Raw genomic sequence first — 7414 nt, 5'->3', positions numbered from 1 at the left:
TGTCTCCCCCACGGTTTAAGAGACATGTGCATGATCAGTTTGGGATTGTTGGCTCTCAATGGGTATAGGAGTGGAGTTATTGACATTCTTATTGAGAGTGTACGCCACATTGGGTGGCGTATAGTTGAGAGGCAAGCCATATGGCGGGAAGGCGTGCTCATTTTGAATTTGCACATCATGGGGGCCGCCCGTACTTCCCAAATATTTGCCTACCATATCTGAGGTTGGATGATTCATTTGGTTGATGCCGGATGGGGACATCAGGTTCACCTTAGCAGCAACGCTGGTAGCGGCAATTGCAACCGCACTGGCTTCCATTATCTTCTTCACGCTCATCATGGACTCCATCATTGCGGCCATATGCTCTTTCATGGCCTCCATGTCGGCCTCCATCTACTCTTGTACCTCCTCCGCTTTACCCATTACTCTAGCTCTAGCGCGGGTTCGGTAAGGGCACTGTAAAGCATGTTTTTTTTCTTTATTTTATAACAATGATTAAGTTCTCTTTTTTTAAGGAAAGAATGCAATGAACAATGCAACCAATGAAAAGCATGGATGTATGCGAATGATGCACAGTTGAAGTATTATGAATTTTTACGCAGGACAAGGGGTTGAATCAATTTAGATTTTCAACATGGTCCATGACATCTTTGTCAAGGTGAAGCTGGAAGTAACAAGGATATCAACAATCTTAAACGTGTTTGGCAGTAGACGAAGCAATGATGTAACACGATCCATCTTTTGCCCCAATTTTGCAAGATGGTTACTTCCTTACTTCAACTTGACTCGATGAACCTTTTCGTAAAAGCACGAGCTTGGTTCAACCCCATAATCCAGGGAATGACAATTTTGATCGCCAATACTTCAACAATATTTCATAGGGATGAAAGACTCGGGAATACGCATGCTATGCATGGAAAATGTAATTATGAAATTGAGATGCCCGAAGAGACATCCTTTCTTAGTTAACCACGCATTAGGTACCATACTCAATCATTTTGTTTTGTTGTTTGTGTTTTTTATTTATTTTAGAAATGGGTTTATGATCCCAACATGGTTGGCTCATGGTACCTAACACATGCAACTAAGAGTGCATCATGAATTTTCATGCTTCCCTCTTTTTTTGTTTTTGTTTTGTAGAGGAAAACACAAGGATCATGTATGAGCAAACATGTAGAACAAAAAATACGTTGAACGCACATGCATGATGATGCAATGACCCATGCAAAATGTGAGGCTGGAATGTGATAACGGACAAATGCAGGAACGATATGTTCATTATGATGCCGAAGAGATGTTTATGCGGTGCATGATATGAACGCATTTTCGGACACGAGAGCCCGGAAAATCATCTCTCCTTACTGCGCATTTGGGGGCACAGTGCCCCATGTGTGCAGTTAAGAAGACGATATGGATCTTTCGACTTCCCACGACAAAAGATGAGACCCACATACAACGCATGTGTGACGACATGATGCAGATGCGCAACAGGGGGATGCACAGAGTACGGAAATATCCATAAATAATTACAAGCAAAGGCGTATATGACATTTAGGATTACATGCATGGCAATGTTTAAAATGGCATGCAGCGTGTTTGCTTTGTGCCCCTATTTTAGGGACCTACAGGGTAGTATCTAGGGGTCTCTAATAACTACTCCCAATTATTCATAACTCACATGGCTGTTTTCTAGAGGTATCATCACTCAAGATAATAATATTGTGGCGGTATGGAATACCAGCGACAACATATTATAAAGAGAGAAAGCTCTAGACGAGGTTTCACTATTATCAAGCAAGTCGGAGACCTAGCATAATGATAGATTCACCTCCACTCCTTAGATTCCCATGAACCCGGGTATAGGGCCCCCTTTTTTACTCAAACCCGTGGGTGCTTAGAATGCAATGTAAAAATGTGAAATACACAGCAGTTATTACCTTTTACACAATTCAACAAATGCACACACAAAGTTTCACAATTCCACAATTCCTTAAAATAGGCCTAACTCTCTAAAAAAAGTCCCTAGTGGAGTCGCCAATTGTCGCAACATGCCCTTTTGCGGGCGTGCGAGGTGAGGCTCACGGGTGCGCTTTCCAAAGGAGGAAAGATGCGCGGAGTCGCCACCAACGTTTATTTGTGGAAAACATCGGAAAAACCGAAGGAAACCGGTCAAACCGAAAATTCTAAGTTCGGGAGTTGTATTTACGTTTAAGGAAGGTATTAGCACCTCTCACGTTTGTCTCAAAGGACAACAGCCTATTTTTTAGAATTGTGGAAATTGTGTTACCTTAACTTTTATTTTTTATTTTTTGAGGTCGACAAAAGCGGGGCTTTTGCTCCTACGTACCCTCCATCGAAGAGGAAATCATACCTATGTAGTTCTTTTTTAAGAGTGAATCAAGCGATTCTTTTTACTTGAAAGGTGATCATTCTAAGGCGTTGGACCTTAAAAATGATCCATTTACTTGATAAGAAAAACTGAGATAATAAACTTTCAAATCCTTTTTTAGTGATTTTATTGTGGACGAGCTTGACTTGGCGAGTTGATTTTAGCCTTAGTTTCACCTTAGTTATTAATCAATTCAATTAAGAATGAGAAAATCCCCAAAGAGAAAGCGTCCGATTGATTTTTCACTTTATTTTACTAAAAGGTATTTTTTTATTATTATATTATTATTCTACCTCTTTTTTTATTCCAAACGTGGTTACGGCACGACCGAACGGTCGGAATTCATTTTAACAGAAATTAACGGATATTACAAATCAAATGATCGGTGGAAATTTATTTTATTTTTTGATTAGGCGAGAAATGACTTAAATAAATGACTGAAGCACGTCAAAAGGGGGTACGAAAAGTAAATGAAAACGAGAATAAAAAATACATGAAACAAAATGGGGACCACCACGGGTACATAGAATGAATTGAAAAGCTCGGTTTGGGGTACTTACCAGTTGAAGACCGAAGAAAACGAAGAACGAACGATGGATGTCGAAGAACGGTTGAAAACCTTCGCGTAATTACTCACGGAAACGTTACGGAAGCGCCTCGGCTTGGATTTTCTTCACGGAAATAATTTTTCTCAGCAAATTTAAGAGAATACGCAGTGCCAAAAAGGCTGAACCCTTTCCCTCTTCATTCCTCCCCCTATTTATAGCAAATTAGGGGAGGAGCTTGCCACCCAGCTCACCCAAGCGAGCTCAGCTCGCCCAGGCGAGCAAGGTTGCTTCCTCCCGAAGCAACGGCCTTCTGGAGGAAGAATCTGGAAGGCCCAAGTGGGCCTGATTTCTATTTGTACCCCCCTTTTTACTAAATGCACCCCCTTTACCTTTTTTGGTAATTCTTTTTCCGTAACGTTACGAAACTTTACGAATTTCGTAACGATACTTATTTTCTTTCCGTAAGGTTATGAATCCTTACGGATCATGTATTTACTGCTTTTTTAGCTTTCGAAGAAGTTACGGAAACTCACGGATTGTGCGACAACACCTCCTTTTGGTTTCCGCCCCATTACAAAATTTCACGGATCGCGTAAACCTGCTTCCCTTTGATTTCCGGTGTGTCTCGGGACTTAGATATCGTGCAACAAAGGGTGCCAAGTATTTTGAAGCGGCCAATCAAAGGTTGCATGTCATCAAGTAATAATCCCCGGACGAAATTAGGGTATGACAAAGATGTTTTTGTAAAATTCTGGCATTTCACATTTCCGGTGGATTTTGTCATCATGGATATAGAAGAAGATCCAGATGTGCCTTTGATCTTGGGACGACCATTTATGCTCATCACTAGATGTTTTGTTGACATGGGGAACGAAAATCTTGAGATGAGTGTGGAGGACCAAAAGGTGACCTTCAATCTCTTTCAGGCAACGAATCATCCAAGTGATAGAAAAACTTGCTTTAAAGTGGAGGCTATTGAGCATGAAGCAGAAAATGTTGTGCAACAATTCACCATGCATTCCTTTCTCAAAAAAGCTCTATTAAATGCCATTGAGTGCCTCACCAAGGAAGTCAAGGCATGCTTGGAAGACCTGGATAAATTGAAAGAAATTTCTTCAGAGGAAGATGCTTTTGAGGAGCTAAAGAGAGATGTTCTCATGGAGAAAACTAAGGTGGAGTTGAAGGTTTTACCACCTCACCTTAACTATGTTTTTCTGGAGGAGGATGATGCTTTGTCTCAAAGAGGAAAAAGCCAAATTGGTGCAATTTCTCAAGAAGAACAAGAAGGCAATTGGGTGACACATCTCCAACCTCAATAGTCCATCATATTGCATGAAGAAGATCATGATGGACGCAGATTATAGATTGGTGTGGCAACCTCAAAGGAGACTCAACCTGACTATGAAGGAAGAAGTGCGGAAGGAAGTTCTCAATTTCTTTAATTTTGATGAGTCCTTGTCTGGGGAGAAGAGGAAATCGTTGTTGCATGAATTGGCAGAGATGCGACTTAATGCTTATGAGTCATCCAAGCATTACAAGCAGAAGATGAAGGTATATCGTGATAAGAAGCTTGTGGAGAGGAGTTTCTAGCCAGGCCAGCAAGTTTTTTTGTTCAACTCAAGACTCAAATTGTTTCCAGGCAAGCTCAAGTCCAAATGGTCTGGACCATTCATAATCATAGAGGTCAAACCTATGGGGCAGTTGAGTTGGTGGACCCTTCTTCCAATGAACCAAAGCAGAGCTAGATTCATAATTGTCAGAGGTTGAAGGCTTACAATGGTGGAGAAATGGAGTGATTGACCACCATTATTTTCCTTCAAGATCCTTGATGGTGTCAAATTTCATGCTAGTGACATTAAAGAAGTGCTTACTAGGAGGCAATCGAGGATTTCTTCCTTTATCTTACTTGTATTTGATTATGTTATATGTGTGTTAGTGTAGGATTTGTGTTAATAGTTTGATTTGTTGAATTATGTTGGTCGCACTCAGTGCAACAGTGCGCACTAAGCTCACCTATGCTTATTAGAGCACCAGAACCTTGCCTGCTAAGCCTCCACGACGCACTAAGCCCTATAATATCTCTTATTGAAAATTTAAATTATTTAGGCTTATCGCGTAGGTGTGGGCTAAGCAAGTAAAGCATGCTTGCTAAGTCACCAACTTGGGTTAAGCGAATTTTGCATATATTTTAGAAGAAAATTTCCTTTTATAGAACTCACTAAGCCTGATGGGTGCACTAAGCCCTATGATATCTTTAAGTTACAATTAAAAATTCATTGAGCTTAGTGCGTAGGTCTGGGCTAAGCACGTAGTTCGTGCTTCAAAAACAATAGAATTTCAATTTTTATTTATTTATTTATTTTAACTTAGGGGAGAAATCAAGAGCCATAAGCAGTTAGGGACTTTGGCTCTTTCACATGAGGTATCATGGTTAGAGTAGATTAGTTGATGAAGATAATAGTTAGAATAACTTTAAATGGTAAAAAATCATTAACATTACATTAACAGTTCATTTGGTGGTCCAAGCACCCATCACTCCTACAAAATCTGCACTAGCTTATCATTTTTACCCCCAAAGTGTTTATTTTTCTTGTTTCTTTGAATCTTACTCTATTTTTTGTCTTTTATTACTCTTGAACTTTATATTTTTGTACTCTTTACCTTAATATATTAGTTTTCTTCATTGCATTGCTTAAAATTTGATATATACAAACTATAAGGACAAACAAAGAAAGTTCATGTGGACTTGGCACTCGGTCTTACCGTTTATTATTACTTGTATGAATTGGTATGCTTGTCAAAGGAGTTAACAACCAACAATAAGCATAAAAAAAGGGTGAGAGCCTCCGGATAGCAGCAAACGAATTTTAACACAAGATTAACAACCAACAAAGTACCTCATTAGGGCACATGATGAGTGTTGTTCCATCCTCAGAGGTCACAACTAACACCTTCAAACGATAATAACATGCCTTATGCATTGCATTAACTGATTATAAGAATGGAAGAAGTGATTGTCAAGCTATCCAAAAAAGGGGGGCAAACCAAATACACAGACAAAAGAAAAAAAATCAGCCATATAGATAATAAGTATAATATATGAATTATAACTTATTATAATGAAAATTTCTATGCACTTTTTTTTTTGTTTTTTAGTACGACATTACCAAAAACAATTAATTAGCTCATATTGAGTTAATATTGATAATGTGAAAGAATATTAGATACTTTTTCAAGCACCATGGTTTGTGATTCATATGCCTTGAAAATGGACTTTCAATGCTCCAAAAGCATTTCTACTTGTTGCTTGTTTGCTTCATGATAAGTTTGGTCAGCTAAACGTAAAAGAAACAAACACTAAAATAGGCTCTATATGTCATGAAGCTATAGGTAACAAGAAATGAGTTTCCTAGCACAGTGGCCATAACCTCATACTCAAACCTACACTACTAAAAAAAGTATTTTTTACAACATGCATTTAAAGTCGGTTGTCAAACAATCGTCGTCATTTTGGTAGCGATGACATTTTTGTAAATATTGTCAAAATTTCAAAGACGGTTTTAGTAAAATCATCTTTGAAACCTCAAAACTATGACGATTGTTCGTAAAACCATCTTAGTTTCTATTCGCTCCATTTACAAAATTGTCACCGGTGTGACCTTTCCCTACTATACTAGCTGACCCTGTCCCTTGGCCTCCCTCACCTCCTGCATATATCCAATGATGGAAGAGAACCCCATGGATTCCTCTCCCCCAACTCGCTTCGCCCCAACTGCATCCCTACTCTGATTCACACTCAAAATGCACTAGAAAAAATATTGTTTCGAAACCCTCACCTTCTAGGCCGTGAGAGGGCCATTGTTATCAACTTAGAGCACATCAAGGCCATCATCACCGCCCAAGAGCTCCTCCTCCTCAACTCTCGCGAACCCTCCATCACCCGCTTCCTTCATGAGCTCCAGACAAGGATCATCCGCCACCACAACCAAGCTAATGTTGACCCCAACCCCAACCCCAACCCCATCAAGATTCTTCCCTTCGAGTTTGTTTCCCTCGAGGTCTGTCTGGAAGCTTCTTGTAGCGTCTTGGAAAATGAGGCTAAAACCTTAGAGCAGGAGGCTCATCCCGCCTTAGACAAGCTCACCTCCAAGATCAGTACTCTTAATTTGGAACACGTTCATCAAATTAAGAACCAATTAGTCACCATCACCGGTCGTGTTTAGAAGGTCAAGGATGAATTGGAGCACCTGCTCGATGACGACGAAGATATGGCTAAGATGTATCTCTCTGAAAAGCTAGCCGAACAACAGGTCTTAGAGGGCGACTTTGACAACAACGACGATGATACCTCTTCTGCTGACAACGATGATTTTCTTCAACCTCATGTTCATGATCACACTCACAGGCACCTCTTCCTTCCCTTTTAACTCTCCTACTCACTTCTCCCTAACCTTTAAATGCAATTCATCTTTCAATT

The sequence above is a fragment of the Glycine soja genome, chromosome 6 (genome assembly GCF_004193775.1).
Source record: "Glycine soja cultivar W05 chromosome 6, ASM419377v2, whole genome shotgun sequence".
NCBI lineage: Eukaryota > Viridiplantae > Streptophyta > Magnoliopsida > Fabales > Fabaceae > Glycine > Glycine soja.
The sequence above is the reverse complement of the archived record's forward strand: the minus strand, read 5'-3'. Positions refer to the sequence as shown.